Source organism: Ambystoma mexicanum, chromosome 5q (genome assembly GCF_040938575.1).
Source record: "Ambystoma mexicanum isolate Mex_15411 chromosome 5q, UKY_AmexF1_1, whole genome shotgun sequence".
Classification (NCBI taxonomy): Eukaryota; Metazoa; Chordata; class Amphibia; order Caudata; family Ambystomatidae; genus Ambystoma; species Ambystoma mexicanum.
The window spans coordinates 21,822,796-21,849,100 of NC_090933.1; positions in this window are offsets into that span (position 1 = coordinate 21,822,796).

A 26,305-nucleotide genomic window follows, 5' to 3' on the forward strand; every position below is an offset into this window, starting at 1 on the left:
AAACCAATCTAGTAGAAGAAATTGCACCCCATGACAAAGACAATATAAGAGCATTTCTAGGATTGGCTGAATTTGATTCAAAGTTTGTAGAGAGGTTTGCCACTTTGAGTGCCCCGTTCAGGGTTTAATGAAGAAAAATGTTGCTTTCATATGGACTGAGTCTCAAGAAGAAGCCTTAAGAGAATAAAAGAGGGTGTTATCCATGCCCTGACACTAAGGATGTTTGACCCATGTAAGAAAACTGCGTTGACCACTGATACCAGTGCAGTAGGATGGGAGCTGTGCTTGCTCAAATAAAGGATGGGCAGAAAGTTGTAATTGTTTTTGCTTCAAGGGCATTACAAGGTGCAGAAAACAACTATTCTACTGTAGTGCCTGAAGCATTAGCTTGCTATTAGGCAGTACATCATGTTGAATGTTTTCTTTGGGGTATACAATTTTTGTTGAAGACTGACCAGAAACCTTTACTTTATGCCTTGGTGGGGAGCAACAGGAGTGGTTCCCCTAGGATCAATCGATGGGCGTTTGCTTTGCAGGAATTTAATTTTGAAATAATATATATACAACTGGATTGACTAATGTTGTGGATTGTCTGTCCAGGTTACCTATTGAGGAAGTAGACAAGCCGTCTATTGTACAGGAGACAGTGGTAGCACATGTCACTCAAAGTGAAGTTTTGGAGCCTAAAGGATTGTGAGAGCAGCGGATGAGGAATGGAACAGGGTCTGTAAATTGTTGGTGGAAGGGTGGCCGAAACGATCTTCGAGAGTGAGTGTGCGATTCAATCAGGTGTAAGGCGAATTGTAGATGGAGAACGGGTTGTTGTATAGGGGTGAGAAAATTGTACCTTGCAGAGGGATGAGATCAGTGATCCTCAAAGTAGCATATAGAGACCATCTGGGTCGCAACATGACCAAGAAAAGAGTCAGGGAAACATATTGGTGGCTCAGTATGGACTCTGAAGTTGAGCGCATAGTAGTGAAAGGTTTCCCTTGTGCGGCCAGTGACAAATCACATGTATCAGAGGAGCCGCCCTTGAAATCGGTCCAGATGCCAACTTGCCCCTGGAGAAAGTAGCATTAGACATTATTGGGCTGTTACCTAGATGCTATCAGTGGAAAAAAGTATGTTTATGTTGATGGATTACCACAGTAAACGGCCATGTGTAGGTTGGGCTGACGAGGTTACAGCCAATGCTGTGTTGGAGATTTTTGATGATATATTTCATAGAGAGGGTTTTCCCTCCGTTGTGCCAACAGACAATGGTGTGCAGTCTCAATCCAATGTATTTGCAAGCTATCTGGGTAGTACTGGCGTGAGACATGAGACCACAACATTGTATTGTCCCACGCAGAATGTGTAGGTGGAAAGATTCAATTGACTGGTGAAGTGGACATTAGAGCTGGCTTTTATGCACTGATTAGATGTTGTGATGATGGTGAGGGATATGGTGTGGGCATACCGAACCATGCCTCATTCGTCAACTGGGGTCTCTCCAATTGTGTCCCTGAGAGGAAGGAAGCCTATGTGAGTTGGCTCTGGAGTTGTTAGGCCCAGTTAAAGTGAATAGGGAAGAACTTATTTGACAAGCGGAGGTATGTCAATAGAGATAAGAAATGGTTTGATTACAGGAAAAGTAGACAAAGTGAGAATATAGAATCCCTGGATAAGGGGGAAGAATATTCTGTATCTCTCAAGTCCTAAAAGAATTCTGAAGATGCTAGGTATCGTGGTGATACTACAACACGGTACAAAGTGGAGTGTGAGGCAACTAGTCAAGTGTCACGAGGCAGAGAGTAGTGAGTGTGGCAGGAGGATGGTGAACGATGTGTGGTCTGATGAGTGTAGTGCAGGAAGTACGGAAGAGGTAGATCAAAGAATTGAAGGACGTGAAGGAAGAAATTCCAGAGACAATCAGGATTTTAGATGGGTGGAGACACTGAAAACTTCAAGGAAATTAGGTGGCTGGTGCTTAAGTTGGTCCTGCTGTCTCAGGAGGAATTGTGGAACCAATGACTGTAATAGATGGTGCATCAGACAGGGAAGAACCTGTACTGGGCAGAGCTCAAGGAGCAAAGAACAGTGTGGACTCTAGTGAACCAAAACTGTATACTGGGGAGAAGGGGGAAGGAACTTGGAAAAGTTCTAGAGTGAAATGTATCCCCAACAAACTGAAAGATTATGTGTTAAGTTTATTTACTTAGGGGGAGGTGTGTTGTTGTCTGGCTGCAGTCAGCTGGTAGCTTAGCTGTCCTCACTCGTGACAGCTGAGTGTGCATCCTTTGAACTTGCACTCACAGTTGACAGGAGCAGGATAGCAGAGTCGCTGGGGTGATCTATGTGATCAGTCACTCAGGCGCGGCTCTCTTGTTATGCACTTACTTGTAATAAAGTACATCAAAGGCTCCTGCATCTTCCACTTCATTTTCCTGCCGGCGCTTAACATGCCACAATGCTTTATTTAATCTCATCAAAAGCAACCCCACACTCCTCAGACCATATGTACTTTACACTCTTTTTAAGCAACAACCTGAGAGGTATCGACAAAATTGCAAAATGTTCCACAAACTTATAATATTCCGATAGACCCAAGAAGGATCCTAATTGTTCTTTGTTCTAAGGCTTAGCGACCAACCTAATCGCTTCAACTAAACTGTGTATTGGAACAATCCCATCAGTGTAAATACAATGCTCAAAGGACTTCACAGTTTGTACACAAATTCTGCATGTTCTCCTTTTATCTGTGCGCCCCACCTCCTTCAACCTGCATAAACCTCCCTTAGAATCTTATCATGTTCCTCTAATGAGCTAGCATGTATCAACACATCATTCTGAAATTTGATAATGTTCCATACACCCTCAAGAACTTTCTCCATAACCCACAGAAACAAAGCAGCTGCTGAAGCCAGACCAAAGGTCACCCTGCAATATGTGAATGTTCCTTCTGGAGTTATGAAAGATGTGAGCTCCTTCAGTCTTGTGTACATGATACTTGATGGTAATCCGCAGAGAGATCAATAACTGTTAACTGCTTTGCATCCTCTAAAAGAGCCAACACCTCTGAAATTACTGGCAAGGGATACCAGTCTACTAAAATGTTCTTGTTAAGATCCCTGAGATCTACACACAATTTCAGACTTCCATTTGCCTTTGTCACCAAGACCCCTGGAAACAGGCACTCTGTCCTTTCAACTCTTTCAATCACACTGTTTTGCAACAGCATATCTAACTCCTCCCTCAACTGTTCTCGAAAATAGTGAGGAACGGGGCACACCTTATGTACAACTCGTACAGCATTATTTTTCAACCTAATGAGATGTTCAAAATCCTTGAGTTCTCTTAGCTCGTCTGAAAAAACTTCTGGAATCTCACTAGCCTATCTGTCTTGAACCTAAGCGACACAGGTTCCTTTGAATTTCCTTGGAAGCGAATGCCAAGATTTGCCTATTCACCCCATCCAAGAAGGGACGATTCCTTTCTTGCTACAAACACTTCTGCAGCACAACTGCAACCCTTGTACTCTTTTGTAACTTGGAACTTTCCCAACATCTCTATCTCAACCTCACCATACCCAGGAGGACGAATGTTATGCTCTATGAGATCATGTACTCTTCCACCAATGACATTTGTAAAGGTCTCACCAGAGACAATGGTCTAAGGGGAGGCACTATCTACTCTCATTGTCATTGTCTTCCCATTGACAGAAAACTCATCCAATAGACCTCTTGCCTCCCCCAAGTGCAGAGACTTCAAACATGTGTCATACATTGCTTGGCTTGTCCTCTGTTTGGGACAGCTGTGCCACCTCTTGCTCCGGTTTGGGTGTACCCTGCTCTATAGAATTCACTCCTCCTTCTCTGCGAACCCAGGCAAAATGTCCTTTACGTTTGCACTTCATATAGATTGTATTCCAAGCTGGGCAGAAAAGTCCTGAAGAAAGGTTTCCAGTATTTAAACACTGTATCTCCCTCCTTCCTTCATTGCTTCTTTTGTTTTTCAGCGCACTTATCTAATTTGCTGCTTGCTCCAATTTCATGTGCTTCATGCAATGAGCAGTATGTTATATGCTGCGAGTTAGTTCCACTGCCTGCTCAAGAGAAAGATCCTTTGCTAATAATTGTTCTCTCCCCACGGTCAGGAGAATGGTCTCTCAGCGGGCTCCGCGCACCCTTCACCCTCACCATCATTGAAGCGACTGCACAGGTAAGAGTCAGTCAAGACTCTTCATTAGAACCCACACAGCACAGCACCTGCTGCTGCTCCGCTGGGCAGCTCAACAGTAAAACCTCTTGAACCAAAACAATTCCAGAACACAACATACACCCCCGCCCCACAAAGAAGGAAATGACATCATGCCAAGAACACGACAGTTGTTGGCCTTTTGTTCAGTGTGGGTGTGCACATATACAGGCCGATTCATGGAATCAATGTGCGCCGAAAAAACGGCGCACGCGTGCGAAAACGTGCGATTCGCAGTGAAATAGCGAAAATCGCAGTGCAAGTGCGATTATCGCACAGAAAACATCGCACATCTATTCATGGAAGTCCGTGCACGCGCAAAATGTGGGATGTGCGCTGAAAAAGTGCGCGGCGCACGCTGGCGCACACTGGCGCACGCTGGCGCACGCTGGCGCACGCTGGCGCACAGGTCACCGAACGCCGTGCGATAAGGCCACAGCGAATTCGCACATAGCGCGGCACACATAACAAAAGTAGGCGTAACACGGGGCGTTACACGCAGAATGGAGACCAACTCGTGAAAATGTGGGCGTCACGGGGGAAGTACAGGAGGCAAGTGCGCAGAACGCCCACACGCTCGCCTACAACACGTATTCATGGAATCGAATAGGGAAAAACAGCGCACGGCCAAATACGCGCACAGGCCCATACATGTCCGCCACACGAAAGCAGGCGGTAGCGTCCCTGCGCAGGAAAAATATGTGCGCCAAAGTTCTACACGCGCCAGAAGTTCCACACGGGATCGGGCCTGGGGGAGGGTGTGCGTGTATCTCAGAGGTGCGCGAGAAGTCCCACACGCGATCGGGCCTGGGGGAGCGTGTGCGTGTATTCCAGAGGTGCGTGAGAAGCTACACACGCGATCGGGCCTGGTGGAGCGTGTGCGTGTATTTCAGAAGTGCGCGAGAAGTTTCACACGCGATCGGGCCTGGGGGAGCGTGTGCGTGTATTTCAGAGGTGCGCGAGAAGTTTCACACGCGATCGGGCCTGGGGGAGCGTGTGCGTGTATTTCAGAGGTGCGCGAGAAGTTACACCCGCGATTGGCCTGGGCGCGTGTATTTCAGGGGTGCGCGAGAAGTTACACACGCGATTGGCCTGGGCGCGTGTATTTCAGGGGTGCGCGAGAAGTTCCACATGCGATTGGCCTGGGCGTGTGTATTTCAGGGGTGCGCGAGAAGTTCCACACGTGATTGGCCTGGTCGCGTGTATTTCAGAGGTGCGCGAGAAGTACCACACGCAATCGGGCCTGGTGGAGCGTGTGCGTGTATTTCAGAGGTGCGCCAGAAGTTCCACACGCGATTGGCCTGGGCGCGTGTATTTCAGGGGTGCGCGAGAAGTTACACACGCGATTGGCCTGGGCGCGTGTATTTCAGGGGTGCGCGAGAAGTACCACACGCGATTGGCTTGTGTACGCGATTCCATTGGACCAAAGGCCCTGACAGCGCAGGCGCATCTTTGACGTGACACGCGCGGGCGTGTCCCTGTACACGGGGGAATGTTACAAGACCAAAAACCGCACGTCCGAGTGTCAGCCCGCGTAATTGGAGGATAGTGCCTCAGTGCGTATACGCGGAAGTGACGTTGGACGTGTGGTGCGGTTTAAAAGGTGCGTGTAGTACGTCATTTCCTTGTACGTGCTTCCCGTGGAGAGCGAGTGGGTGAAATCTGTACTTCTTGTCGGTTCACACGCGATTTACTTCACAGCGTTTCTAGTTCGTACTCCCTGTTACCTCTGTCAGTATTTTTCTGATTTTCTCTTCGACCTGTTTCCTCAAACAGCGTTGACTTCTCCTTTTGTCCTGTCTGCTCAGACAGTGTACAAATCTTCTTTTGGCGGGGGTGTTGCCAACGCGCACACGTGCCTATTTTTCATGCTCTTTTCACAGGCAGACGGTGAGTCGCGCACGTATTTACCAACTGTGCTAGCCCCGTGTGTAGCGTACCCCTTCAGAGGTCATTGTAGGCTGCGTGTGACACGCATACATTCATTTTTGTGTTTCTGGGTGCCACAGCGTAGTGCAGGTTCCTTTTCCCACGCACGTGGTCTACGAGGGGTCGCATGCGCGTCATTTTCTGTTTTAGGGGTGCCTGTGCGTTGCGTGACCCGTCATCTTTCCCCAGGGGTTCCATACAGCCTTGCTAGAGCACTTGGGTACGAATTCCACCTAGTACCCTACCCCTTTGACCCCCAATTGCCCAGGACAATTGTCCACTGCAACTCCCATACGCACAACTCCATCAGTGCCATGGCTGGGAGGCGAGCAAGTGGTAAGGGTGGCAAAGGTGGCCGAGCCTCAAGAGGTGGGCGTGGTGGGCGCAGTAGGGGATGTGGCCAGGATTTGCAGACTCCCCTTAGCCCCCCACGTGTGGAGGACCAGTCAGGGACACACACCCCCCCCCATGGTTGAGGGAAACGTGGCTGACACCATCCCTGCTCAGCCCTTGTTGGACCGGCCCGTTGTGGCACCTGACCTAGCACAGGGTGACACCCAGGCTGACTTCCAGGTCGCCAAGTCTAGGCCACGGGTGGCGGTGCAAGCCAGTGTCACCAGGCCACGTGGTACAGGGGCAGCCATGTCATCTGCTGCCCCGAGTAGGCGGGGTGGGGAGGCTGCAGGGGCAGCTGCAGCTCCGTCCACCCCAGCTCTGGCTCTCGCAGCCAGGACAGTGTTGGTCCCGGTACATCAGACTGAGGTTCCCCCTGCCATCATCACACTTCAGCTAATGCCTGCAGAAAGTCATGTGGTCAGTGTGCCATCGCACACTACTACTACACAGTCCACCGGTGCTCCTGCCTCTAGTGTCCAGAGCGGCGTAGGGCACTCCGGATCCCCACCACCCACAAAAAGAAAGAGGAAGAGTGCTCGTCCAGTACAGGCTGATGACCCCGACACGGCTACACGGTCCGGCACGCCAAGGAAGCCTAGCTTCAATGATGCCGAACTGGATGCACTTGTGCAGTATGTGTCCGAACATGACGCCGAAATGTTGGTCACTTCAGGGTGTAGGATTACACCTGCTCGACGTCAGGCACACTGGCAGTCCATCGCGGACAGCATAAGTGCCCTTGGGTTTATGAGGCGCACAGCTGTTGAGTGCTACAAGCGCTGGAACGACCTTAAGCATAGGGCAAAGAAAAAGCTGGCCTCAAGTCATGGCGCAACTCTGGTGACTGGAGGTGGGTCTCCACAAGAGGACATTGAACTCACTCTACATGAGCATGTTGCTGGGACCCACGTCACAGAGGAGCAGATCTAAGGTGTGGGAGAACTGCCAGATTACGAGGCATTGTCCGGTGAGTGCACATGCATGTGTGTGTGATCCATGTGTATGTTGTTTGTGGGAAGGGTTCTGGTTGAGTGCCAGGTCAGGGTGTGTGTGCCTGAGTGTTTTGGGCCACCCATGTGCTTCATCCAATGCATTCGGCACCCCGGGATTTGGGTATTACAGTATCCCTTCTGCCCACAGTAGGCGCTTTGCACTACATCGCGCCAGTTGCCCTTGAAGTGGCATCTTGCTACAACATTGTTCCGTATTTAGCTGTGTTCATTCAGGCTGATTGTAGAAATTCACCTGGTTCTACTGCGCATCACTTTGCCCTATTGTCACATATATGACATGCCTATGGTACATGCCATCTGTGTGATGGCATGTGTCATGTATGTGTATTGGACATGCCACTCACAGGCCAATGTGTGATGGCACTGCTAGCCAGCATGCAGCTGATGTGTTGCTCTCCCATCTTGGTGTCATCAGTGTCTGACATTTTCCTTCCCTTCCAACTCATGGACAGTGCATGCATGGGAGGGTTATAGTCATGTGGGACATGTGTAAATCAAGTACTGGTACTGTAGCTTGTCTGGCCTAATAGCGTGCCATGGTGCTAATGCCTGTTTCCATTTTTTGTCTTTCATGTTTTTGCAGAGGATGACGCACCTGATGCTGTTGAGGGAGAGGAGATGGTGCAGGCCCAGGAGGGATCTGAAGCACGACCAGGCACCAGTGGGGGATGTGGTTTGGTGGTGGGGGAGAACCCTCTCTTGCTGCAGGCCATACTGTCCAGGGGTGTCCCTGGCTGCACCTCCCCAGAACTCTTTTCAGGTGTTGATTCGGATGAGGCCTATGTGGATTTGCAGGTATGTGTTCATGGAAGGGATAATGTTCTGTCCGACCCACCTGCACCATGGGTAGAGCCCACTATGGGGATGTCAGTGTTGGTAGGTGCGCCTGTGGTGGTTACGGATGCAGGGCCACACTCCACAACATCTGATCCTGTTCCTGGGCCAGCAGTTCAGAGGGGAAATGCAGTCCTGCAGCCTCAGGCAGTGCCGACACAGCAAGGCGCAGTTCGCCTTGCCCCAGACAGGTGTGGTGCCCGCCAACGCAGTGGCCGTCCGCCACCGGGCAGTACCGCATGGGAGCAATCCATTTAAGGTATGGCCAACCAACAGGCAGCATCATCAGAAATGATTGCTCAAGCCATGGAGAGGGTGGCCACTTCCATTGTCCCCCCAGAAAGGCAGATGGAGCTACTACAGCAGGCAACAGACTCCATTTGCCAATCAGTCAGGGAGGACATGTTGGCGTCCAACAGGGACAGACAGGTGGCCCTGGACAATCTGAGGGAATCAATTTCTATAGATGCCCAGGGACAGAGGGAAGCCCTGAGGGGAGAGGGCCAGCACCATAGGCAGACTCTTGTGGACCTTGAGGCTTCCACTGTCACCAGGACGGAACAGCTGCTGGAGCGCGTCACCCGTACGCTCTCAGCAGAGATGCAGGCAACTCGGGCGGAGGCCCGGGCAACTCGGGCGGAGGTCCGGGCAACACGTCGGGTGTTGCTTGGGGATCTCCGCACCATATCACTCCAGAACGAGGCCTTCCACACCCGCATGCTTGCTGCCATGGAGGACCAAACTAGGGCTTTGCGTGGGCTGCCTCCCATAGCACCACCACCTCCTGTGGCAGCAGCAGCAGAGGTTGAGGAGAGCGAATCCAGCAGTGAATCTCCCACAATTTAGTAGCACATGGAGGTGTTTTTTTTTCCCAACATTCACGCAGGTGGCTGTTGGTGGGCACCCTGTCCCCGGACCTCCTGGGTGGCCTCCCCCACCCCCCCCTGGCCCACACATGGCCATTTTTGATTTTTGATTTTTGATTTTTTGTTGCAGTGTGTTGCCTTGTGTGGCTCCCGTGGGCATCCACTGTATTCCGGCTGGGCACATGCAGGCTTGTCCTGAGTTTGGGTTAGATGCTTGGGTTTGTGAGACACACACCCCACCTGCTTCCCGTTTCCATGGGCTTGCAAAGGGTGTGCCCAAGTGACAGTGACTTACACAGTGACGTTGGACTCCCACGACATGTGTGGGCAGTCTGTAGTCAATGCTGTGTATACATTCCTAGTGCATATTGTTGTTGTATTGTGCACTGCATGGTGTATTGATGTGTGCTTGTGCATCCATATCTCCCTCCTAATTTGCAGGCTCATTCCTCATGTCTTCACAAGGCCGTCCACTTTGGAGATGGAGCTCATGTTGTGAGCAGTGGACCTCCAGATGTGCGTGGCAACAACACTGTACAGTTGGAGGTGGTGGATGTGCTGGCATTCTCATGTTGTAAGACTACGTATCCTTTGCCTTAGTACTGTCATGTTTATGCTATGTCGATTGTATTGTGGTAAGTATTTGGTCATGTGTGTTGTTGTTTCTACATTTATGTGGGCATATTGTGTGTGGCCAGTTTCCATTAGGGACACTGTACTTTGTGACATGTGTCATGTTTGGGGGATGACTTTGTTTGCTCTCACATGGCATGTCATGGTGTGTTGGGTGGCGGTGCTGGGGAGGGGTTGGGTGACATGGCACTGTTGTCATGTTGTGTCTTGCAAGGGGGTAATGTTTTAGCAGCATAGAAGTGTGTCTTTTGAACACAGCATTGGTGGTGTTTGTGTAGGTAGGGAAGCACACAATGGAACACTTCCAGATGTACAATCTCAGGCTGGTATGGTTGTGACAGTTGACTGTCCATTGACACATCATAATTGTCAGTTACAATCATCATTGATTGTCAGCTGGTATGTGCCAGGGCTGTGTGCACTCCACAGGGGTGTGATTTTATGTGAAGTAATTAGCCACGAGCTGCGTACGGGCTGCCTCACCCCGTGCCCTTTCCCCTCCCATGCGCAGTGGGCATACATGTGGTTGGGGATGTGGGGGCACCACCATGTCCACGACCAGGCCCCGGCATGTTGCAACGTTGTGCAGGACACATGCTGCCACTATGATCCTGCACACTACTGGGGGAGCGTATAACAGCTGCCTGCCAGAACGATCAAGGGAGCGGAAGCGTGACTTGAGCACTCCGAATGTGCGCTCCACGATGCCCCGGGTTGCAATGTGGGCTGTGTTGTATCTTACCTGGGGTGGCGTGGTGGGGTTCCGAATTGGCGTCATCATGTGGGTGCTGAGAGGGTAGGCACTGTCCCCTGGGGAGGTGGTGATGGGTATCATTAGTGGGGTTGTGACATTACTCAGTATCTGACATACATGCATGCGCAGTGGCATTTATACTCACCGAGCAGCCATGTATCGCCATGCCGCCCAGCTTCTATGTCCCGGTTTAGGGTAGACATTCTGTAGATGAAACTGTCGTGGGTGGAGCCTGGATAGTTGGCGTATACTGAGGTGATGATTCCCTTGGCATCACATACTACCTGGGCGTTGATGGAATGCCAGTGCTTGCGGTTTCTATAGATGTGCTCAGTCGCCCTGGGGGGACGTAGAGCCACATGGGTGCAATCAATGGCACCTAGGACTTTGGGGAATTGTGCCACCCTGTAGAAATCCTGGGCGACAGCCTGCCTTTCTGCAGGTGTTCTGGGCAGGTATATGTGCCTGCGGACTGATGGGCGTGCAGTGATGAGGGCCAAGACCTAGTGTAGGCAGCGTGATTGCGTGGCCTGTGACACCCCCCCCACTATGGCACTTGTCCGCTGAAATGATCCAGTGGCCAGGAAGTGCAGTACATTGAGGACCTTCTCCAGGGGGCTGAGTGCTTGGGAGCACAGGGTGGTTGATGTGAGGTCATCCTCCCACTCACTGACCAGGTCGAATATTATGTGAGGTGGAAACCTGTACCTCCCATACACATGGTCATCAGGCATCCCAAAGGCTGGTTCTGGGTGTAAAAATTCTGGCCCGGACTATCCTCCTCCTCCTCCTGCGGTATCCCACGGCCACTGCTGCTAGGAACTGTATGTTCATCCTGGCGTCTGAGCTTGTTTGTTGTTTGCGTGCACTTTTATGCTGTGCGGGTGGACGTATGCCTACTTCCTGCTGGCGTACGTGTTTCCGGACGGATTGGCCACGTTCGATTCCATGAGGCGAGCGTGTAATACTTCCCCCGCACCTCTGGAATACCCGCACCCAGCCCAATCGCGTGTGGAACTTCTCACGCACCCCTGAAATACACGTACCCCGCTCCCCCAGGCCCGATCGCATGTAAAACCACCCGCGAGCCCCTGAAATACACATACCCCGCTCCCCCAGGCACGATCGCGTGTGAAACTTCTCGCGCACCTCTGAACTGCACGCGCCCAGGCCAATCGCGTGTGGAACTTCTCGCACACCCCTGAAATACACGCACACGCTCCCCCAGGCCCGATCGCGTGTGGAACTTCTCACGCACCTCTGAACTACACGTGCCCAGGCCAATCGCGTGTGGAACTTCTCGCGCACCCCTGAAATACACGCGCCCAGGCCATTCGCGTGTGGAACTTCTCGCGCACCCCTGAAATACACGCGCCCAGGCCATTCACGTGTGGAACTTCTCGCGCACCCCTGAAATACACGCGCCCAGGCCATTCGCGTGTGGAACTTCTCGCGCACCCCTGAAATACACGCACCCAGGCCATTCGCGTATTGGACTTCTCGCGCACCCCTGAAATACACACACACGCTCCCCCAGGCCAGATCGCGTGTGAAACTTCTCGCGCACGCATATTCCCGGAACCCGTAATACGCGTTCCCCGCTTTGCGTTTGCTGTTTGCCAGTCCGGTAAACTGGTACAGGGTTGGCGCAGCCCTTTGCGATGGTTTGGCGATCTTGATGGCTTTTCCTTGTGCGAGGGCGTTCTTGGGGGCGTAACTGGCGCTGCTGCAGGGCCGCTGCGCCACTCTGCGCAACGTCTGCTTTTGGAGGCGAGAATCCATGAATGCGCTGTGCGCGGAAATAGATTTTATCGCACGCGGCTGGCGCAGACATTCACACGGGCACGCTGTGCGCCAGCCGCGTGCGACACTTTTGTGAGGAATTACATGAATCGGCCTGATAATCTCCAAGAAATAGATGAACTTTCGTTCTACATTGGCAGTCCATGGGCGCACTTGTCATTACACTGCATACTTCCACACATGCGGTAAAGGTTATATTTATATATCTCACCAAAGTAATGATATGATATGATAGGTTATTTATAACACGCTTAATACCCAGAGGTTTCTAAGCGCAGACCCGGGGATCAAACCTGTATCTCTCTGTGTCATCTTGCTTCCCAGGCGAGCATGTTGCCGCTGAGGTATCCTCCCGGGACAATGTCAAAACATTGCCACAAAATACATTTCACTTCAACATTAACAATGCACTTATAAAACATTTACTAGTTCCAACATTTATGTCCATTCAAAACACAAAAATACACCTTCAATAATGTTTAAAGAAAGCACTGTGTGTCTGTTCATTCAACACCCTGATCATCTTTAAAATCCTCTCCCTCACCCATAAATGCCTCCATGACCTTGCTCCCCCCTACCTTGCCCAGAGAATTTCACGACCCACCTCGGCCAGGCCCACCAGATCTGCCTACACCAACCTGATTTCTACCCCCAAGACTTGTAGAGTACGTGCGGGCGGTTCGAGCTTCTCAGCCCTAGCAGCCTCACATTGGAACGCCCTACCTTCGCTCATCAGGGGGATTGACTCTCACCTAGCCTTCCGCAAAGCCTTAAAAACCAGGCTGTTTGTCTAAACCTTCCTGCCTTTATATCTACAGGCATACGAACGTCATTTGTAACTATGCTCCCCTCCTCTCTCTGTAACTAAGTACCTTATGTTTCCTATGTTTACATAATCTTGCTGCTTACGCCTTCATGTAATAGCGCCTTGATGTCTATGGGCTGCAGTGCGCTCTACAAATGTAAAAAATAAATAAAATAAACACCCAAATATGAAATCCTTATTTCTGAACATTTTATCTTCATAGATTCATCCTACCTAAGATTAATGCAAATAATTATTTGCCATGAGACACTGCTAGTCTCCAACTCTATCTTTCCTCCACACTTCTCACGTTGTGTCCAGTTTGTCGATTTCTTTTGCCCTGACAAGCCGCCTTTGCCAAACGGCAGCATTTCGGGAATAAGCGCTTGCACTTATCGCACATACAGATAGAGGGACCAGGAAGTGGGGATGTCAAGATCACAGGTAAGGAGGGGTAGTGGGGGTAGGGGAGCGGCAGAGGGGGAATGGGCGGAGTGACAGACGAAAGGGAAGGGGCCAGTTAGGCAAACAAGAGTTGTGGAGTGCCCTCTGCACAACTCATGGCAAAAGGTGGGGCAGGTGAGGGGAGAGAATGGGGGTGTGGACTCTGACCCCCGCATTGTAGAAGAGCCAGTAAGGGGGAATGGAAAGAAATGCTGTTTTCCCGCAGCGATGAAGCCGGGACCTGGAAATCAGGCTTCAGAGAAAGCAGCACGGAGGAAAACATTTTAGATGCCTTTTCTCATAGTCTCCATTCGGTTTAGATTGGAGATTATATTGCCTTGTGAAAAGTAAACAGTGCTCAGTAGACTTTTCTGTGCCAGCACCGTACTGTTCCACTGCAGAAACAAGTAAATCCTGGTTTCTGGTAAGAGATGTACCTGCCTTTTGTAGGAAATTGAATAAATGAATTGCTCATAACTTTTGACTCGTGTGGCGAATTTGGCTGCATTTTGCAAACAATTTTGTAAGTCTGGGCCCTCATCCTCCCGTCCACCTCCCCCGCCTCCTCCGACTGGAAAGTTTGGGAATAATTCTTTAAGAAATAAAAAAGTTATCAAGAAAACAAAAAACTGCACTTTCGGACAGTACCCATTATTTTTCCCATAGACAAAAAAGGTCAATTTTTGCTCGACCGCACAGCCAAAACAGCTAGACAGATTTTAAGCAGGTTTGAAACAACTTGGGTATGAAGCGTTAATTTGCGATCCTTTTTTGGTTTGAGGTTATTGCATCCAGTACTTTTTTATTATTTAACAGCCGTCATCTTTTTTTTTCTCCATGCAAGTGTTAGCTGCAGTTATACTCCCGGGTATTGGGAAACAGATATGCAGTCAAAAGTTATTTGCAGGTGAACAAAAATGCAAATGCCACCAGACTAGAGGTGGGGGGTTAAAGTGGGTGGGGCAAGAGGACCCCAAGTGAAATTTGGGAGTTGGGTGGGGGGGTTTTGGGGGTGTAGGGACAAAGTTTGCAACACAGGGCTCAAATTTTTTTCACATACCCTCAGGTATAACCACGGCCAGCCGACATTTCAACTGAAACTGCTTCACAGAAATGGCAAGTGTTGTGGGGAAAATAGGAGAGGGCAGGGGAGGTGAGGAAGCCTTCAAGGGAGTGGGGAGCAGGCACACATGAGGGAAGGAAAGCATGTATTTTTTTTCACTGTTTTTCTCGATAACCGCAGGTATAATGACTACAAATAACCGAGGGTATCTGTAGTTCATTGAAATGTACCTGTGGTTATAGATTTTTTTTTAATTAAAAACAAATTATGTATTTTTACAGCTACAGTGACATTGTGTGTGAAGAATCATTGGCCACGGCCAAAGGCCATGGCCTGTCGCTTGGTAGCTTTTTAAATGGCTGTAGGCCTGGCATTGTTGTAAAATATGAGGTGGGCATGGCCAAAGGCCCTAGCCGGTGGCCTGTTAGTGTTAAAAAAAGTAGACATATAGTGTATATAGTGCCTGTGTGTTGTGGGCAATTAGTCCAGCAACTTGTGCTGAATGTACGGATGGGAGCTGAACAGCTTCTAATACTTCAAAGGAGGTGCAAACAGCAAAACCTGCCTGGATACTCCCTGTAGAATCTCTAAGACAAGACCCATCAACAAAGAGAATGAGGTCTGTATTGGGGAGGGAGATATCCTTCAGGTCAGTTATTGGTGATGATATCACGTCAACTGCTGCAATGCAGTCGCGAGGGTGACCATCACCAGGTGTAGGCAAGAGGGAGGCAGGGTTGAGTGGTGTGCATCTGATAGTGATGTTGGTGGAAGAGAGGAGCAGTTTTTCATATTTGGTGAGATGTGCAGCCGATAGGTGTTGTGTTTTAGCCCTCAGGAGGAGTGCTAATACTCAGTGTGGTACTGCTACGTTCATGTGATGTGCTAGGGCAATGCTGGCAGTTTTTTTAAGGAGAAGGGCAGCAGCAGCTACTGCTCTGAGATATTTGGAAAAAGGCCGGGGCTACATGGTCTAATTGAGCTAAAATAGGCCGCAGGGCGTTGTGGGTCCCTTTGCTTCTGTGTGAGTACTGTAACGGTTTATTGAGAAGCCACCGTCAACACAGGGATTTCCTTCTTTCCTCACTTAAGGTGTGACACAAAAAACTGTTTAACAGATTCTTTTCTTTAGCACTATCTCAGACACATATCATGCCCCTTGGATCCCTCTCCTCTAATCTAACAATGAGCCAAGAACCAGGCCGGTGTACGGGAAACATATTGGTATTTATTTAAATTAAAAGTAATAGAAATTAGCAAGAAAATGTCAAACACCACTTTATCCGAGGCACAACACAATCAACTTCTCAGCATGAATAAATCGCAAAAGTGAATTGAAAAGAACACAATCACAATTCTTCACTTGCTACAAATTTCACTTCACAAAATAATTACACTCATCAATAATGAAGGTAATTATCATTTAGTGTTGTGTTTTGGATTTTTCTGCAGGCTTAAAAGGCCAGTAGTCGGATTTCAAGATTGGTACAAATACATGTTATGTGATGTTATGTTACTTGGCATTTATATAGCGCCTTATGTGTCATTGGTATGACCTCAAAGTGCTGGTAGGTTGAACGCCCTCGGGAACCCCAGTTCAAGTCAGTAGAGAGAGAGAGTGCTGTATGGTGCATGGGCGCACCGGATATGTGTCCAGCTGGTGTGGTTGTTGCGTGATAGCTGCTTCTTAGAGGTAGGTATGGTGCTGAGGAAATCAGTTGGATGAGTTCAGTCTGGAGGGTGGACACACAGTCTGATTTCTGGCTGCTTTAGGCCTGAGGAGACGCCTAAGATAACCGGTATGTGCTCAGCTCGCTGTGTTTTATTAGGATGATGAGGTGTTCGTGGGGACATGTTAGTATGAGAACAACTAGGCCAAATGTGTCATAGCATAGCTGTGTTCAAGTTGAATGATGGTGTATAGGAGAGAGTAAGTGTAGTGGTGTGATATGGTGGTTATCAGTAAAGCGCCTGCGACCAAGCCTGAGAGCAGGACAGTGGGCGTACATAGCGGCATACGTATATAAAGCGACAAGATGGATAGGGTAACATGGGGATACAGGTTCATAGCATATACATAGCATAAGTAGGAGATACAGAGATATACAGGGCTATATCCACTCCATTCACTCTGTCATTTTCCATTCACTATGTTCGTTCTATCCTTTCTTTCCACACCATCCACTTTTTCCACCCGCTCCACCCGCTCCATCCTCTCCACCCTCTCCTTCTTTTCCACTCACTCCTTCTTTTCCAATCACTCCTTCTTTTCCATCCACTCCTTTTCCATCCACTCCTTCTTTTCCATCCACTCCTTCCTTTCCATCTACTCGATTCTTTCCATCCACTTGATTCTTTCCATCCACCCCATCCTTTCCATCCACTCTATATTTTCCATCCACTCCATCCATCCCTTCCTTTCCATCTACTCCATCTTTTCCATCCACATCCATCTATCCATGCATCTACATATAGCAATTGTGATTTCACTCATACTTTTGGTTTAAAATAAACACAGGGTGATTGATTTAGCAGTTTGTTTTTCAGACCTCCAACCCATACTTTGGTGTGTGTTGGGGAAGTCGGACAGAAAAATAGGAATATTTGGAGGAATTTTGGTTTTCAGACCCCACTCCACTGAAAGGCCTGTGTTGGGGAAGTCAGCCAGAAAGGTTGGACTGATTTAAGAATAAAGACACCCCTCTTCCTTAAAGAAGTTGGGGTCAGATAGACACAAGGGATTAACCAATTAAATGATAGACTATAGTTTTCAGTGCACACTGTGAATTGAGCTTTGTTAATTTCAAATTTTAACAAAATTCACCCTGTAGGTTTCTGCCAAATGGGAAATTAATTAAATTAATATTTTTAGTTAAATAGGTGAAGGATCCACACAGTTTCAACCCCTCCCACCCACTATAAAGTCAAAGGATTCAAGGAAAGCAGACTCCCCCATCTTTTGACTTCCCAGGGCTCAGTTCTATTTACATAGAAAGCCTCTGTTTAAGGTTCAGGCAAGCAAGCTGCATCTCAAGACACTCTGGGAAGATAGGGCAGAGGTCTGGTCACTCCACTCTCAAAGATGGCCTCCCACTCTCTACAATACAATAGTGTAAGTATACCGCTGATGGCGGAAGTGGAGGCGGGGCAGGGGGAGTAGATGTTAAGTCTCCTCGAGGAGTAGATTGAATGTTTGAGGAAGCAGGTGGGGTTGTGAGAGGCAGGGGAGGGAGGTGGGGGAATGCGACAGTTGGCGGTAGCATGGTGGGTGGGGGCGGAAAAGGAGGTGTGCAGGCCCTCAGGTGAGGCGAGCATGGTGTTAATTCATCCAGTAGGTCCACAGGTGGTGATGTTGGTGCTTCTGAAAGGGAATCCATACTTTATCATTGTTTTGAGTTTTAGGAGAACATTTGTGAAAACATTAGGCATTAAAAATGAAACATTCTGCTTCAATGTTTAGCTGTGGCAGCCTGCCAGCACTTTCCACATTCGGATCATGCTGCACTGATACAGGGAAGAGGGGCCGTGGGCGAACGCAGGGCCACTGCTTTGCTATACTATGGGCCAGTATGGGAAACTATACAACACTATGGGCCTCATTATGAAGCTGCCGGTCTTGATATAAGGGTGCCTGTAGCAACGTACAGACACCCATTCCAGACCAGCAGACTACAACTCTGCTTTCCAGGGCCTGTGCGTCCGGCCGATCTGGCCACCCGGGCACAACATTTCCAGAAAGCAGAATTGTCACAGAAGCACCAGCACCTTTAGCAAGGGTGATGGTGCTTCCCAGTCCCCATTCCTGTGGAGTCCTATGGGACTTCACTGAATGTGGACTAGCATTTTCTGCCACCTAATACCCCAGGCCGCTGGGACTTGTAATGTCCTGATGGCAACCGGATATCAGGCAGCAGAAACAGTGTTTCAGTCATGCGGCAAACAGCCGGTAGCACAGGCGGGTTACCGCCAGATTTATGAGGCCCTGTATGTTTCTCTATTTGCTTGCCACGAACTGTACGCTGACTTTTAATAGTTACAGCACCATTTATGTGGTAGCCAAGAAAAAGCACCCTGAGCCAGCCTCGGTTTGCAGCAAATAAGGTGATCAGACAGACTGGTGCTAAATCAAGCTTCTTGTATTATATAGCAAATACACAGAATACAGAGTGATCAGCAGGGAACACAGAATGCAAGTGTTCAGGCAGTCGGCACAAGGAGTTCTCTAGTCCCCCCATAGAGTGCTGGTTTACATAGCATATCATAGGCAAACATTAATATGTTTCAGTACTTTCACAATGGGGGTGTTACTTGGCACGATATTTCAGACATTTGGCAAGAACTGTCGCCATCTCACTTGTGACACAGACCTGCTGGGACATCGTGTTGTATTATGAATAAGGGGCATTCGCAGAAACCCTACTGTTATCTCCCATGTATGGGGCTAATGTTATACTTGTAGAGAATAAGCAGAAGGGAAGGTCCGACGTGTCTTCTGCGCTAGGAGGGGCTTGGGCCTGTCAGGTGTGCTGCGCGCAGAGAGACATAGAGAGAGGCAGAGGGATGTGACATGGAGGGTCTGAGGCCAAACTATATGGGAGAACCTAGTGTAGCATACCATAGCATAATAATCCTACATATCATTGCCTAATAATAATTCCACATAACATAGCCTAATAATAATCCTTTCTCATCAGTAGGCACGGCGGAAGGCAGTAGTGTTAAAAGAAATTGAGAGTGGACACAGCCAAAGTCTCTGGCCACTGGCCATGGCTGAAGGTCATGGCAAGTGAGCAAGGAGTGATTTAAAAAAATACAGTGGGTATGTCCGAAGGCCATGTCCAGTGGCACTGAAAAATATACAGTGGGCACAGCCGAAGGCCATGGACAGTGGTGCTGAAAGATATACAGTAGGCACGGCCAAACTATGGCCAGTGATGCTGGAAAATATACAGTGGGCATGGCCGAAGGCCATGGACAGTGGCGCTGAAAATGATACGATGCAGTGCCCATTGGCCTGGCCCAGAAAAATATACAGTGGGCATGAAAAAAATGATGGTATAACAAAGCCCTTGTAATACAAGGAAATAACTTTAGTTGAAGTGCAGTTAAGGTGAGTAAACTTAATGCAACAAAACCCTTAAAATTCAGTGCATTGGGAAATGCAGGACCGGCGTAACTCTGCACGTTCCTGTTGCAAAGTCCAAGAGCACATATATATTATAAGAGAAGGAATTCACAATGCCATACAAAATGGCATTATGGGGCATATGGAATTATGGGAGAGATCAATGGAATGCACTGAGTTAAGCCAGTCCTGGGTTTCCCAATGCGCTGAATTTCAAGGGGTTTGTTGTGTTAAGTTTTCCTACACTTCAACTCAGGTTTTTTCCTTGAAAAAATAAATATATATATATATATATATATATACACACACACACACACACACAAAAACGTTGTTAACGGATGTTGTGGTTAAGTTGCACTAGCAAACACCTATGAAATTCAATGGAAAAACGTTGTTACAGGAACGTTATGGTTACAGGTAAAACTGAAAACCCCCCCGAAATTCGCCAGTTATGGTAAGCTAAGCAACCAGTGTGCACTGCAAGGACTAACACTAATTACATTTGTGATGTCATCTTTGATGTCATGGTTGCTTAGCTTACCATAACTGTCGAATTTCAGGGGTTTTACGCCATTTCATAGGCCTCCATCCTCTCAAAATCCGTGTGAAGAGAAATGTTACCATTATAGCTGAATCTCTTCCTCCCCTGACCACCAACTTGTACAAATTCCCAATTCACACCAATAATGAGCACTTCTGCTACACCTTCCGTTTCCTAATAGTTTTGTATTAATGTGTGGAAATGAAGTTTGAAATGGAAATTGTTCCTGAGGGTATATGTGGTTTTTGTGTTGTTTACAAAATCCTGTTATAATTCTGCGTCGCACAGTAGCGGTTGGGAATGACCGAAATTAAGGAAAAGGGCGATGCCCTACAGACAACGCACCTGGCCGGCCTATCCACAATGAAAATAGAGGCATCCATACCACGGCAGTAAGTACCACTAGTCCGCATCTTGTGAACCACCTGTAGGTGGTTGTGGGAGTGGACGTTTGTCCTTTGCACAACTATGCGCATCTCTTCCTTTGTGTCCTGGTAACACCACTTCTGTCGAGCATATGGAAAGAAACTTGTTACGAACTTTAAGTAGATCGAGGCGGCCACCCATGTGGTAGAGGCAGCTGTATGCATAAACATCCCACCTACGGTAGCTTACAAACACCCAGCTGTTTCCAAAGTGGGCGGTGCACGTATGTCGCACTATGAAGCAGTGCACAGATCCCAACAGTGTGCATAGGACACCCATACGTGTGTGTAGAAAGTCTTCATTCCAAACCGCGTTCTGCGGACAGCCGTCCCAATCGTGAACATTGGCGACATCAGCACGCGAACGCACCCATGCTGCGTGTGTGCCGTTATATCGCTGCCACCATCCGGACCCTTGGACAGTCGCAAAGTGCAATGTTGTGCAATGTACGGAATGGTATTGGCAAAGTACACGCTGATAAACACCTTACAATGTGCCATAGTACAGGTATGTAGTTGGTGCAAGAAAGTACGCCTCTGTGTCCACAGCAGCCCTACAAAAGGCCACACCCCAGAAATGCCCCGCACTCTGTTTGCATTTTTTAAGAACTGAGTAGGGGCCCACATAGCTTTGAAGTGTAATTAAAAGTGGAACAGTTTATGCTGTTGTACATGATCTTTCCAAATAATGGCAAGGGTGGCAGCGTGGCTCACTAAACACAGTAATGGAGAAAAGTATTAACGCCCCTTCCTGTAAACCACAGGCTCAGTACTGGAAATCCCCAACTCTCCCCTTCCCATGGGCAGCATACTGAAAGCTGTAGTATGTGGCACGTGCGCTTCCCCAAGTACTTTGAGGGCCGCACCCCAGTACAGCACGAACATTCCTTCTTCCCTTTCCACAATCGTCTTCCCAGCATGCCCTCACTGGGTACTGTTAAATAGTCACACGCGCATCCACCAATCACATGTAAGAGCTTGCGTGTAACAGTATCAGTTCTTTAGAATAGTCCTCTACGTACACACCACACCCACAAACTTTATTGTGCAATCCGTTCCCCTCCACAGTCCCATTTCTATGGGCGCCATGCTCAAAAGCCCCGGATGTGGCTTTCGTGCTGTGTGCGGGCGTGGGGGAATGCAATGGAATCAGGGTAGGGGATTTCGTCTTAAGTGGTAGCTCTGAAAAAAAGCATTTTTTTAATGTATTTCTTTGGTGCTTCTACGAAAAGACCCTCTTTTCTGTTTTCATAGGATTGTGTGTTTTCTTTTTCTCACATTCTTACGGTAAACTTTTCAACGCATACTGTAGATGGGCAAAGAAAATTGCATTACCAATGGACGACAACAAAATGCCATTTGCTTGGAACAACTCTGCATTTCCACAACTAATTAGGTAATTGTTGCAGAAGAACATCCCGCGAGTGGACAAAAATGTATACATGCTTCTGTTGATAAGACCCCTTCCGACCTCTGGCTGGCGACAGCAATCATTGGAATAGGTCCATACTAATATTGGTGGTATACATGAGAAAAGCACTTAGGCAGTGGGAAAAATACACTGCTATACTTTCATCACCTTCTTCAGTTGACGGTACAGACGGGAGCAAGGCATGGAACCCAAATGCAATGTATTTATTTATTTATATTTATATAGCGCGCAAACAGCCCTGGGGCATTGAGGCGCTGTTACGTACAAGTGCTTAGTTACAAGGGCACAGGAATAGTAACATTCAATGGCACATTCTGAGTACTACTACAAGGCATAATACTGGTATTAAGACTGGTACAATCGGTCATAACATTCCTGCATATGCAATGGGTCAAATGTGAGTTATTCAAACTGGTGCGACGCACCGGATGTAAAGAGGGTGGTTTTTATGGCTTTGCGGAAGGCGCTGAGGGAGGCCTCTCCTCGGATATTGGGAGGTAGGGTGTTCCAGTGAGTAGGTGCGAGGTATGGGAAGCTGGATCCGCCCGCTCTGTCTCTTTTTACTAGTGGCACAGAGAGCATGTTTGTATATGGTGATCTGGTTGGCCTTGTAGAGGCGACAGGGTGGATCCTTTGAAAGAGGTAAGCAGGAGCAGTGAGGTAAATGCACTTGTGGATAAGTGTCAGAGCTTTGAAGACGATCCTTGCCTTTATTGGGAGCCAGTGGGCTAGTTTTCTTGCCTCCGAAATGTGTTCTCTTTTGGTAATGCCTTGGGCAGCCCGGAGAGCGCTATTCTGTATGACTTGTAGCCTCTCTAGGTTTTTATTGGAAGTGCCTAGAAAGAGTACATTGCAGTAGTCAAGCCTGGAACCAGTGATGGCTCTGGCTATGTTTGTACAGTTCTCTTTGTAGAGAAAAGGCCTGACTGCGTTGATTAGTTTAGCATGATATGCAGCTGCGGAGGCTATTGCGTTGACTTGTCTATCCATCGATAGGTTGGAATCCAGGTAGACTCCGAGAGTTTTGACTGATTCTGAGACAGGTATTTTGATGGAGTCGATGGTGAAATGACTGAATTGGGAGTCTAGATTTTTTAACGTGGCGGGGGAGCCTACCAGGAGGAGTTCATTCTTGTCGGAGTTGAGGCATAGTCCATTGTCTGCCATCCAGGCTTGGATGGTGTTGTAGAGGTTGTTGAGGGTCAAGGAGTCAGTGTCATAGTTACCGGTGAGGGTGAGAAGGATCTGCGTGTCATCAGCATAGTTAGTGTAGGAAATGCCCATGGCGTCGAGGATGAGGAAAAGGGGTCGTGTGAAGATGTTGTAGATGGTGGGTGAGAGGCAGGAGCCTTGGGGCACACCACACAGTATGGTGGATGGTGAGGCGGAGGCTAGGTCAGAGAATACTTGCATGGTTCTGACCTGTAGGAAGGAGGTGATCCATGCTGTGGCGTCAGGGTAGAATTCGGCAGTTGAGGAGAGGTGGTGGCATAGGACATTGTGATCCATGAGGTTGAAAGCCGCGGATAGGTCAAGAAGTAGGAGGAGTGCTGGTTTGCCCATGTCTCTGGCATCGTCCATCTGGTTTTTCAGGTCAAGTAGGGCGGTTTCAGTCCCGTGTATGGGGCGGAAGCCAGATTGGCAGAGTCCTAGAAGATTGTTTTCTTCAATGAAGTGTTGGACCTGCAGGTAGGCTGCTTTGTCCAATATTTTGAGGAGGAATGGGACAGTGGTGATAGGTCTATAATTGTTGGGGGAGGTCGGGTCGAGGGTTGTTTTTTTTAGGAGAGGGCGGACCCAGGCTTCCTTGAGGGAGGCGGGGACTTTCCCTGTGGCAAAGGAGGCATTTACAAAGGCTGTAAGGAAGGGAGCTAGCGCTTCAGTGCAGTCCTTGATAATGGTGGCTGGGCATGCATCACCGTTGCAGTTAGAGGGTTTGATGTTCCTCATTATGTTGATGATGTCTTTCTCCTGAGTGGGTTTGAAGGCAAAGGGTTGGGAGGGGTCCGGGGCTGGTGGTGGGACAGGGATGTGTGTATTGGGTAGGGCTTGTTTAGTGGCTAGTATTTTATTTTGGAGAAGGCTCAATTTAGTTTGCATGGCTGTTTGTATATCATCACACCAAGCTTTGTCTTTGGTGAAGTTCTGGGGGGCGGGAGTGGGTGTCTCTAGCTCCCTGAAAATGGCAAAGATTTCTTTGGTGCTAGATTGGCCTTCAGAGATTCTGGATTCAAAAGATTTGGCCTTAGCTTGGGTGATTGCCTTCTTATATTTAGTGGAGTAGGCTTTAAAGATCAACTTGTATTTGTCAGAGTGGGACGTTTGCCACTGTGTAAGAGCAGCCTTCTTCTTGTTGCGGAGAGAGAGGAGGTCGGGGTGAACCAGGAGTTGGAGTGGGTGGTGGGTTTGGATTTACGAGGTTTGAGTGGGGCAATGGAGTTAATAGCTGCTTTGAGGGCAACATCGTATGTTGTTGCAAGTGTTTCTGGGTCTGTGGAGAAAGGGGGTCTGAAGGCTGGGCCTTGGAGGAAGGGCAATAGCCTTTCCTTAGTGAGCTGGCGGGAGCTTCTAGCGAGGCAGGGTGGCAGTGGTTGGAGCGAGGGGGTGGAGGAGCTATTGGTGGGGATGCTAAAGGTGTTGATATGGTGGTCAGACCAAGGGGTGGGGGTGTTTCCAGTGATGATGAGTGGGCAGTTATGCTGCGCGATCCAGTCGAGAGTTCTGCCCTGGGTGTGGGTTGGGCTAAAGATAGTGTTCTTGTAGCATAGAGCCTTGAGGGCTGAGTCCAAGGATTTGGCTGCTGGGTCCTTACTGTCCAGGAGACCTAGGTTAACGTCCCCCAGGAGAATGGCTTTTGATTGTTTTTTGAGGTTGTCAGAGAGGAGGTGGATGAGAGAGGCTTGGAAGTCTCCTGTTGGGCCTGGAGGGCCATAGACAGTGTGAACAGCAATGGTACAGTGTGGGGAAAGGTTGATTTTGACTTGAAGGTAGTCACAGTTGTTGTGCAAGGATTTCTCTACCTTTCTGATGGGGATGCAGTCTTTGTCAATAATTGCTACACCTCCACCTTTAGAGAGGCGATCTTTCCTAGTGATGGAGTATCCAGGGGGTAGTGTGAGGGCGAGCGCTGGGCCGGAGGCCTTGTGTAGCCATGTTTCTGAGATCATGAGCAGATCGAGGTCATGGGTGGTTAGGAGGTCGTGGATGTCAAGAGCGTGGGCATTGATGGACCTGGTGTTATTCATGGCGCATTTAAGATGGGGTTCAGTAATGGCTGGGGGGGGTTTGAGAGGAGAGTGGGTGAGGTGGTGGGCATGGTCGAAGATTTTACACTGGGGGGCTCATTTTCAGTGGTGGTGGGCACAGGTGGTATCACATTTGGCACAGTAGCAGTCAAAATGGGGGTAGAAGAATTGCACATCACAGATTTTACACTGCAGGGCTCATTTTCAGTGGCGGTGGGCACAGGCGGTATCACATTTGGCACAGTAGCAGTCAAAATGGGGGTAGAAGAATTGCACATCACAGATTTTGCACTGGGGGCTCATTTACAGTGGTGGTGGGTACAGGTGGTATCACATTTGGCACAGTAGCAGTCAAAATGGGGGTAGAAGAATTGCACATCACAGATTTTACACTGGGGGGCTCATTTTCAGTGGTGGTGGGCACAGGTGGTATCACATTTGGCACAGTAGCAGTCAAAATGGGGGGAGAAGAATTGCACATCACAGATTTTACACTGGGGGGCTCATTTTCAGTGGTGGTGGGCACAGGGGGTATCACATTTGGCACAGTAGCAGTCAAAATGGGGGTAGAAGAATTGCACATCACAGATATTACACTGGGGGCTCATTTTCAGTGGTGGTGGGCACAGGAGGTATCACATTTGGCACAGTAGTAGTCAAAATGGGGGTAGAAGAATTGCACATCACAGATTTTACACCGGGGGGCTCATTTTCAGTGGTGGTGGGCGCAGGTGGTATCACAGTAGAATCAGATGAGG